Genomic DNA, 11,375 nt, shown 5'->3' with positions numbered 1-11,375 from the left:
AGTGTCCTGTCAGGTCTCTGGTCTACGTAGAGGACAGTGTCCTGTCAGGTCTCTGGTCTACATAGAGGACAGTGTCCTGTCAGGTCTCTGGTCTACATAGAGGACAGTGTGTGTTACCTGTCAGGTCTCTGGTCTACGTAGAGGACAGTGTGTGTTACCTGTCAGGTCTCTGGTCTACGTAGAGGACAGTGTGTGTTACCTGTCAGGTCTCTGAGGTGGTCTATATGGCGGACCGTGTTGATGGAGAGGTTGTTGATGACACTACCAGGGGTCACGAAAGGGTCAGTCTCAGGGTCGATGTTGGGGTAACCTTTCCATGGCTCCCCGGGCCGGAACTCTGGGGAGGGACATACAGGAAGAGTGAGTGTTAGGGAGGGGGGTCTGGGGAGGGACATACAGGAAGAGAGAGTGAGTGAGGGGGTCACAGACACGAGAGGGACATACAGGAAGAGAGAGTGAGGGGGTCTGGGGAGGGACATACAGGAAGAGAGAGTGAGGGGGTCTGGGGAGGGACATACAGGAAGAGAGAGTGAGGGGGTCTGGGGAGGGACATACAGGAAGAGAGAGTGACTGGGGGGGTCTGGGGAGGGACATACAGGAAGAGAGAGTGAGGGGGTCTGGGGAGGGACATACAGGAAGAGAGAGTGAGGGGGGGTCTGGGGAGGGACATACAGGAAGAGAGAGTGAGGGGGTCTGGGGAGGGACATACAGGAGAGAGAGAGTGAGGGGGGGTCTGGGGAGGGACATACAGGAAGAGAGAGTGAGTGGGGGGTCTGGGGAGAGACATACAGGAAGAGAGAGTGAGGGGGGTCTGGGGAGAGACATACAGGAAGAGAGAGTGAGGGGGTCTGGGGAGGGACATACAGGAAGAGAGAGTGAGGGGGTCTGGGGAGGGACATACAGGAAGAGAGAGTGGGGGGGTCTGAGGAGGGACATACAGGAAGAGAGAGTGAGGGGGGTCTGGGGAGGGACATACAGGAAGAGAGAGAGTGAGGGGGGGTCTGGGGAGGGACATACAGGAAAGAGAGTGGGGGGGTCTGGGGAGAGACATACAGGAAGAGAGAGTGAGGGGGGGGGTCTGGGGAGAGACATACAGGAAGAGAGAGTGAGGGGGTCTGGGGAGGGACATACAGGAAGAGAGAGTGAGGGGGTCTGGGGAGGGACATACAGGAAGAGAGAGTGAGGGGGGGTCTGGGGAGAGTTATACAGGAAGAGAGAGTGAGGGGGTGAGAGTGTGTGTGAGTGTGTGTGAGAGTGTGTGTGTGAGAGAGTGAGTGTGTGTGTGAGAGAGTGAGTGTGTGTGTGAGAGAGTGTGTGAGTGCATACCTGGGGGCCAGGTAACATTGGTGTTTCCATGGGGGGATTTGGCACGAGGGGGCCAGCTGTCGCCCACCGAGCCCATTGATTGGCCGGGAGAGCATTGGGGGGCGGAGCCAGCAGACAGGAAGTCATAGGGACCGAAGGGAGAATCCTCCAGACGCCCAGACGACATGGAGACACCTGGAGACACACACACAGAGACACACACTGTTAGAGACACACACTGTTAGAGACACACACACACAGTTAGACACACACACACACACACACTGTTAGAGACACACACACAGACACACACACACACTTAGAGACACACACACAGACACACACACACTGTTAGAGACACACACACAGACACACACACACTGTTAGAGACACACACACAGACACACACACTGTTAGAGACACACACACACTGTTAGAGACACACACACTGTTAGAGACACACACACAGAGACACACACACACACACTGTTAGAGACACACACACACACACACACACTGTTAGAGACACACACACACACACACACACACACTGTTAGAGACACACACACACACACACACTGTTAGAGACACACACACACACACACTGTTAGAGACACACACACACACACACTGTTAGAGACACACACACACACACACTGTTAGAGACACACACACACTGTTAGAGACACACACACACACACACACACACACACACTGTTAGAGACACACACACACACACACACACACACACTGTTAGAGACACACACACACTGTTAGAGACACACACACACACTGTTAGAGACACACACACACACTGTTAGAGACACACACACAGAGACACACACACACACTGTTAGAGACACACACACAGAGACACACACACACACTGTTAGAGACACACACACACACACTGTTAGAGACACACACACAGAGACACACACACACACACACTGTTAGAGACACACACACAGAGACACACACACACTGTTAGAGACACACACACAGAGACACACACACAGAGACACACACACAGAGACACACACACAGAGACACACACACAGAGACACACACACAGAGACACACACACAGAGACACACACACAGAGACACACACACAGAGACACACACACACACAGAGACACACACACAGAGACACACACACACACACAGAGACACACACACAGAGACACACACACACACACAGAGACACACACACACACACTGTTAGAGACACACACACACACACTGTTAGAGACACACACACAGAGACACACACACACACTGTTAGAGACACACACACACACTGTTAGAGACACACACACACACACACACACACACACACACACACACACACTGTTAGAGACACACACACACTGTTAGAGACACACACACAGAGACACACACACACAGACACACACACACACTGTTAGAGACACACACACACACTGTTAAGAGACACACACACACACTGTTAAGACACACACACACACACACTGTTAGAGACACACACACACACTGTTAGAGACACACACACACACTGTTAAGAGACACACACACACACTGTTAGAGACACACACACACACTGTTAGAGACACACACACACACTGTTAGAGACACACACACACACTGTTAGAGACACACACACACACACACTGTTAGAGACACACACACACACACACTGTTAGAGACACACACACACACTGTTAGAGACACACACACACACTGTTAGACACACACACACTGTTAGAGACACACACACACACTGTTAGAGACACACACACACTGTTAGAGACACACACACACTGTTAGAGACACACACACACTGTTAGAGACACACACACACTGTTAGAGACACACACACACTGTTAGAGACACACACACACTGTTAGAGACACACACACACTGTTAGAGACACACACACACTGTTAGAGACACACACACACTGTTAGAGACACACACACACTGTTAGAGACACACACACACTGTTAGAGACACACACACACTGTTAGAGACACACACACACTGTTAGAGACACACACACACTGTTAGAGACACACACACACTGTTAGAGACACACACACAATGTTAGAGACACACACACACTGTTAGAGACACACACACACTGTTAGAGACACACACACACTGTTAGAGACACACACACACTGTTAGAGACACACACACACTGTTAGAGACACACACACACACTGTTAGAGACACACACACACTGTTAGAGACACACACACACTGTTAGAGACACACACACAATGTTAGAGACACACACACACAGACACACACACAGACACACACACAGACACAGACACACACAGACAGCCAATAACCCAGAGCACCAGGAGACACACCTTGCATTCTAGATAGATCAGTCAGTCAGCTCCTAAATAACTGTTATTACCTGTAGATCAGTCAGTCAGTCAGTCAGTCAGCTCCTAAATAACTGTTATTACCTGTAGATCAGTCAGTCAGTCAGTCAGTCAGCTCCTAAATAACTATTATTACCTGTAGATCAGTCAGTCAGTCAGTCAGTCAGTCAGCTCCTAAATAACTGTTATTACCTGTAGATCAGTCAGTCAGTCAGTCAGTCAGCTCCTAAATAACTGTTATTACCTGTAGATCAGTCAGTCAGTCAGTCAGCTCCTAAATAACTGTTATTACCTGTAGATCAGTCAGTCAGTCAGTCAGCTCCTAAATAACTATTATTACCTGTAGATCAGTCAGTCAGTCAGTCAGTCAGCTCCTAAATAACTATTATTACCTGTAGATCAGTCAGTCAGTCAGTCAGTTCCTAAATAACTATTATTACCTGTAGATCAGTCAGTCAGTCAGTCAGCTCCTAAATAACTATTATTACCTGTAGATCAGTCAGTCAGTCAGTCAGTCAGTCAGTCAGTCAGTCAGTCAGTCAGTCAGTCAGTCAGTCAGTCAGTCAGTCAGTCAGCTCCTAAATAACTATTATTACCTGTAGAGTCAGTCAGTCAGTCAGTCAGTCAGTCAGTCAGTCAGTCAGTCAGTCAGTCAGTCAGTCAGTCAGTCAGCTCCTTAAGACACAGAGACGTCCCAGGCTTGGACACACACACTGAGAGACGTCCCAGGCTTGGACACACACTGAGAGACGTCCCAGGCTTGGACACACACTGAGAGACGTCCCAGGCTTGGACACACACTGAGAGACGTCCCAGGCTTGGACACACACTGAGAGACGTCCCAGGCTTGGACACACACTGAGAGACGTCCCAGGCTTGGACACACACTGAGAGACGTCCCAGGCTTGGACACACACTGAGAGACGTCCCAGGCTTGGACACACACTGAGAGACGTCCCAGGCTTGGACACACACTGAGAGACGTCCCAGGCTTGGACACACACTGAGAGACGTCCCAGGCTTGGACACACACACTGAGAGACGTCCCAGGCTTGGACACACACACTGAGAGACGTCCCAGGCTTGGACACACACACTGAGAGACGTCCCAGGCTTGGACACACACACTGAGAGACGTCCCAGGCTTGGACACACACACTGAGAGACGTCCCAGGCTTTGACACACACACTGAGAGACGTCCCAGGCTTGGACACACACACTGAGAGACGTCCCAGGCTTGGACACACACACTGAGAGACGTCCCAGGCTTGGACACACACACTGAGAGACATCCCAGGCTTGGACACACACACTGAGAGACATCCCAGGCTTGGACACACACACTGAGAGACGTCCCAGGCTTGGACACACACACTGAGAGACGTCCCAGGCTTGGACACACACACTGAGAGACGTCCCAGGCTTGGACACACACACTGAGAGACGTACCAGGCTTGGACACACACACTGAGAGACGTACCAGGCTTGGACACACAAACTGAGAGACGTGGACACACAGAGACGTGGACACACAGAGACGTGGACACACAGAGACGTACCAGGCTTGGACACACAGAGAGACGTGGACACACAGAGACGTACCAGGCTTGGACACACTGAGAGACGTGGACACACAGAGACGTGGACACACAGAGACGTACCAGGCTTGGACACACAGAGAGACGTGGACACACAGAGACGTACCAGGCTTGGACACACAGAGAGACGTGGACACACAGAGACGTAGACACCAGGCTTGGACACACAGAGAGACGGGGACACACAGAGACGTGGACACACAGATAAGAGACGTGGACACACAGAGACGTACCAGGCTAAAACACACACAGAGACACAGGGGACACACAGAGACGTACCAGGCTTGTGCTCCAGAGATAAAACAGTTAGAACAGACACGTCCAGGATAAAACACTGTCTAGAACTTCTTCAGAGAGACCAGGATAAAACACTTACAGCCAGACCCCGTGACACCAGGATAAAACACTGTCTAGTTAGAGTTCAGACACCAGGATAAAACACTGTCTAGAAGTATTGTAGACACCAGGATAGTATTTCAGATATAAAACACTGACAGAACTACGTAGACACCAGGATAAAACACTGTCTAGAACTACGTAGACACCAGGATAAAACACTGTCTAGAACTACAGAACTACGTAGACACCAGGATAAAACACTGTCTAGAACTACAGAACTACGTAGACACCAGGATAAAACACTGTCTAGAACTACAGAACTACGTAGACACCAGGATAAACACTGTCTAGAACTAAAACAGGAACTACGTAGACACCAGGATAAAACACTGTCTAGAACTACGTAGACACCAGGATAAAACACTGTCTAGAACTACGTAGACACCAGGATAAAACACTGTCTAGAACTACATAGACACCAGGATAAAACACTGTCTAGAACTACGTAGACACCAGGATAAAACACTGTCTAGAACTACGTAGACACCAGGATAAAACACTGTCTAGAACTACGTAGACACCAGGATAAAACACTGTCTAGAACTACAGAACTACGTAGACACCAGGATAAAACACTGTCTAGAACTACGTAGACACCAGGATAAAACACTGTCTAGAACTAGACACCAGGATAAAACACTGTAGAACTACAGAACTACGTAGACACCAGGATAAAACACTGTCTAGAACTACAGAACTACGTAGACACCAGGATAAAACACTGTCTAGAACTACGTAGACACCAGGATAAAACACTGTCTAGAACTACAGAACTACGTAGACACCAGGATAAAACACTGTCTAGAACTACAGAACTACGTAGACACCAGGATAAAACACTGTCTAGAACTACAGGATAAAACACTGTCTAGAACTAGACACCAGGATAAAACACTGTCTAGAACTACAGAACTACGTAGACACCAGGATAAAACACTGTCTAGAACAGGATAAAACACTGTCTAGACACCGTAGACACCAGGATAAAACACTGTCTAGAACTACAGTAGACACCAGGATAAAACACTGTCTAGAACTACGTAGACACCAGGATAAAACACTGTCTAGAACTACAGAACTACGTAGACACCAGGATAAAACACTGTCTAGAACTACAGAACTACGTAGACACCAGGATAAAACACTGTCTAGAACTACTAGACACCAGGATAAAACACTGTCTAGAACTAGAACTACGTAGACACCAGGATAAAACACTGTCTAGAACTACAGACACCAGGATAAAACACTGTCTAGACACCAGGATAAAACACTGTCTAGAACTACGTAGACACCAGGATAAAACACTGTCTAGAACTACAGAACTACGTAGACACCAGGATAAAACACTGTCTAGAACTACGTAGACACCAGGATAAAACACTGTCTAGAACTACAGTAGACACCAGGATAAAACACTGTCTAGAACTACGTAGACACCAGGATAAAACACTGTCTAGAACTACAGAACTACGTAGACACCAGGATAAAACACTGTCTAGAACTACGTAGACACCAGGATAAAACACTGTCTAGAACTACAGAACTAGACACCAGGATAAAACACTGTCTAGAACTACAGAACTACGTAGACACCAGGATAAAACACTGTCTACAGAACTACGTAGACACCAGGATAAAACACTGTCTAGAACTACGTAGACACCAGGATAAAACACTGTCTAGAACTACAGAACTACGTAGACACCAGGATAAAACACTGTCTAGAACTACGTAGACACCAGGATAAAACACTGTCTAGAACTACGTAGACACCAGGATAAAACACTGTCTAGAACTACAGAACTACGTAGACACCAGGATAAAACACTGTCTAGAACTACGTAGACACCAGGATAAAACACTGTCTAGAACTGTCTAGACACCAGGATAAAACACTGTCTAGAACTACAGAACTACGTAGACACCAGGATAAAACACTGTCTAAAGACACCAGGATAAAACACTGTCTAGAACTACGTAGACACCAGGATAAAACACTAGTCTAGAACTACAGAACTACGTAGACACCAGGATAAAACACTGTCTAGAACTACGTAGACACCAGGATAAAACACTGTCTAGAACTACAGAACACGTAGACACCAGGATAAAACACTGTCTAGAACTACAGAACTACGTAGACACCAGGATAAAACACTGTCTAGAACTACAGAACTACGTAGACACCAGGATAAAACACTGTCTAGAACTACAGAACTACGTAGACACCAGGATAAAACACTGTCTAGAACTAGAACTACGTAGACACCAGGATAAAACACTGTCTAGAACCAGGATAAAACACTGTCTAGAACTACGTAGACACCAGACACCAGGATAAAACACTGTCTAGAACTACAGAACAGGATAAAACACTGTCTAGAACTACGTAGACACCAGGATAAAACACTGTCTAGAACTACAGAACTACGTAGACACCAGGATAAAACACTGTCTAGAACTACGAGACACCAGGATAAAACACTGTCTAGAACTAGACACCAGGATAAAACACTGTCTAGAACTACTAGAACTACTGTAGACACCAGGATAAAACACTGTCTAGAACTACGTAGACACCAGGATAAAACACTGTCTAGAACTACGTAGACACCAGGATAAAACACTGTCTAGAACTAGAACTACGTAGACACCAGGATAAAACACTGTCTCTAGAACTACGTAGACACCAGGATAAAACACTGTCTAGAACTAAAACAGAACTACGTAGACACCAGGATAAAACACTGTCTAGAACTACAGAACTACGTAGACACCAGGATAAAACACTGTCTAGAACTACGTAGACACCAGGATAAAACACTGTCTAGAACTACAGAACTACGTAGACACCAGGATAAAACACTGTCTAGAACTACGTAGACACCAGGATAAAACACTGTCTAGAACTACGTAGACACCAGGATAAAACACTGTCTAGAACTACGTAGACACCAGGATAAAACACTGTCTAGAACTACGTAGACACCAGGATAAAACACTGTCTAGAACTACAGAACTAGAACGTAGACACCAGGATAAAACACTGTCTAGAACTACAGACACCAGGATAAAACACTGTCTAGAACTACGTAGACACCAGGATAAAACACTGTCTAGAACTACGTAGACACCAGGATAAAACACTGTCTAGAACTACAGAACTACGTAGACACCAGGATAAAACACTGTCTAGAACTACGTAGACACCAGGATAAAACACTGTCTAGAACTACGTAGACACCAGGATAAAACACTGTCTAGAACTACGTAGACACCAGGATAAAACACTGTCTAGAACTAAGACACCAGGATAAAACACTGTCTAGAACTACGTAGACACCAGGATAAAACACTGTCTAGAACTACAGAACTACGTAGACACCAGGATAAAACACTGTCTAGAACCAGGATAAAACACTGTCTAGAACTACGTAGACACCAGGATAAAACACTGTCTAGAACTACGTAGACACCAGGATAAAACACTGTCTAGAACTACGTAGACACCAGGATAAAACACTGTCTAGAACTACGTAGACACCAGGATAAAACACTGTCTAGAACTACAGAACTAGTAGACACCAGGATAAAACACTGTCTAGAACTACGTAGACACCAGGATAAAACACTGTCTAGAACTACGTAGACACCAGGATAAAACACTGTCTAGAACTAAAACACTGTCTAGACACCAGGATAAAACACTGTCTAGAACTACGTAGACACCAGGATAAAACACTGTCCAGGAGAACACTGTCTAGAACGTAGACACCAGGATAAAACACTGTCTAGAACTACGTAGACACCAGGATAAAACACTGTCTAGAACTACGTAGACACCAGGATAAAACACTGTCTAGAACTACGTAGACACCAGGATAAAACACTGTCTAGAAACGTAGACACCAGGATAAAACACTGTCTAGAACTACAGAACTACGTAGACACCAGGATAAAACACTGTCTAGAACTACGTAGACACCAGGATAAAACACTGTCTAGAACTACAGAACTACGTAGACACCAGGATAAAACACTGTCTAGAACTACGTAGACACCAGGATAAAACACTGTCTAGAACTACGTAGACACCAGGATAAAACACTGTCTAGAACTACAGAACTAAAACACTGTAGACACCAGGATAAAACACTGTCTAGAACTAGAACTACGTAGACACCAGGATAAAACACTGTCTAGAACTACGTAGACACCAGGATAAAACACTGTCTAAAACACTAGACACCAGGATAAAACACTAGAACTACGTAGACACCAGGATAAAACACTGTCTAGAACTACAGAACTACGTAGACACCAGGATAAAACACTGTCTAGAACTACGTAGACACCAGGATAAAACACTGTCTAGAACTACGTAGACACCAGGATAAAACACTGTCTAGAACTACGTAGACACCAGGATAAAACACTGTCTAGAACTACAGAACTACGTAGACACCAGGATAAAACACTGTCTAGAACTACAGACACCAGGATAAAACACTGTCTAGACAGAACCAGACACCAGGATAAAACACTGTCTAGAACTAAAACACTGTCTAGAACTACGTAGACACCAGGATAAAACACTGTCTAGAACTACGTAGACACCAGGATAAAACACACTACAGGATAAAACACTGTCTAGAACTACAGAACTACGTAGACACCAGGATAAAACACTGTCTAGAACTACAGAACTAGTAGACACCAGGATAAAACACTGTCTAGAACTACAGAACTACGTAGACACCAGGATAAAACACTGTAGAACTACAGAACTACGTAGACACCAGGATAAAACACTGTCTAGAACTACAGAACTACGTAGACACCAGGATAAAACACTGTCTAGAACTACGTAGACACCAGGATAAAACACTGTAGAGACTACCAGAACTACGTAGACACCAGGATAAAACACTGTCTAGAACTACGTAGACACCAGGATAAAACACTGTCTAGAACTACGTAGACACCAGGATAAAACACTGTCTAGAACTACAGAACTAGACACCAGGATAAAACACTGTCTAGAACAGGATACTGTCTAGACACTACAGACACCAGGATAAAACACTGTAGAACTAGACACCAGGATAAAACACTGTCTAGAACTACGTAGACACCAGGATAAAACACTGTCTAGAACTACAGAACTACGTAGACACCAGGATAAAACACTGTCTAGAACTACAGTAGACACGTAGACACCAGGATAAAACACTGTCTAGAACTACGAGACACCAGGATAAAACACTGTCTAGAACTACGTAGACACCAGGATAAAACACTGTCTAGAACTACGTACGTAGACACCAGGATAAAACACTGTCTAGAACTACGTAGACACCAGGATAAAACACTGTCTAGAACTACGTAGACACCAGGATAAAACACTGTCTAGAACTACGTAGACACCAGGATAAAACACTGTCTAGAACTACGTAGACACCAGGATAAAACACTGTCTAGAACTACAGAACTACGTAGAACTACGTAGACACCAGGATAAAACACTGTCTAGAACTACGTAGACACCAGGATAAAACACTGTCTAGAACTACTAGACACCAGGATAAAACACTGTCTAGAACTACGTAGACACCAGGATAAAACACTGTCTAGAACTACGTAGACACCAGGATAAAACACTGTCTAGAACTACGTAGACACCAGGATAAAA

The 11,375-nt window shown here is 45.7% G+C and overlaps 1 pseudogene; it reads right to left on the bottom strand.

Annotated features, from left to right (window-relative positions):
- LOC124021007 overlaps positions 1–11,375 on the bottom strand; it is a 75,459-nt pseudogene that overhangs the window by 17,513 nt on the left and 46,571 nt on the right.

The sequence above is a fragment of the Oncorhynchus gorbuscha genome, unplaced genomic scaffold, assembly GCF_021184085.1.
Source record: "Oncorhynchus gorbuscha isolate QuinsamMale2020 ecotype Even-year unplaced genomic scaffold, OgorEven_v1.0 Un_scaffold_1020, whole genome shotgun sequence".
NCBI classification, from domain to species: domain Eukaryota; kingdom Metazoa; phylum Chordata; class Actinopteri; order Salmoniformes; family Salmonidae; genus Oncorhynchus; species Oncorhynchus gorbuscha.
Note: the sequence above shows the minus strand (reverse complement) of the source record. Positions and strands in the feature narration are given on the sequence as shown.